The sequence below is a fragment of the Elephantulus edwardii genome, unplaced genomic scaffold (assembly GCF_000299155.1).
Source record: "Elephantulus edwardii isolate Elephantulus edwardi_28Jun2011 unplaced genomic scaffold, EleEdw1.0 scaffold00044, whole genome shotgun sequence".
Lineage (NCBI taxonomy): Eukaryota > Metazoa > Chordata > Mammalia > Macroscelidea > Macroscelididae > Elephantulus > Elephantulus edwardii.
Genome location: NW_006399794.1, coordinates 9403114 through 9403682, shown reverse-complemented (window position 1 = coordinate 9403682; position 569 = coordinate 9403114).

Sequence of the window (569 nt, the reverse complement as noted above, 5' to 3'; positions counted from 1 at the left end):
TCTATATATAGATATATAAAATTAAATTGGATGAAAGTTTGCAGAGCAAATTTGTTTTCCATCTTATTCAAGAATTCATACACGTTTTGAGCCGCTGATTGCAGTCTCCACAATGTAACAGTCCTCTTCCCACTTCTTCCCTGTGTTTACCATTTCCATTCATCCTTTTTTCATATTCCTTCCTGTCTTTGAGTTTCATCCCTGGACAAATGCTGCCCTTTTATTCTTGTCCTTCCCTGTTGACCTTATAGGCCTAACTATTGTTTGGCCGAAAGTTCAACCATAAGGTTCAGCTCCAGACTTGAAAACTGTCTAAGGACCATAGTCTTAGGAGTCCCAACAAGCTCTACTCCACCACTAAGCGCAACTTCTTTAAGGTAAAAATTAAAGACAGATTTATTAACAACTATGAGATATCATCTCACCCCAGTCAGAATAGCAAAATTTAACAGAACAGCAAGCAACAAATGCTGGGAGGTTGTGGAGAAACTGGAACCCTTATTCACAGTTGGTGGGAGTGTAAAATGGTGCAACCACTGTGGAAGGCAGTATGGCACTTTCTCAAAAAG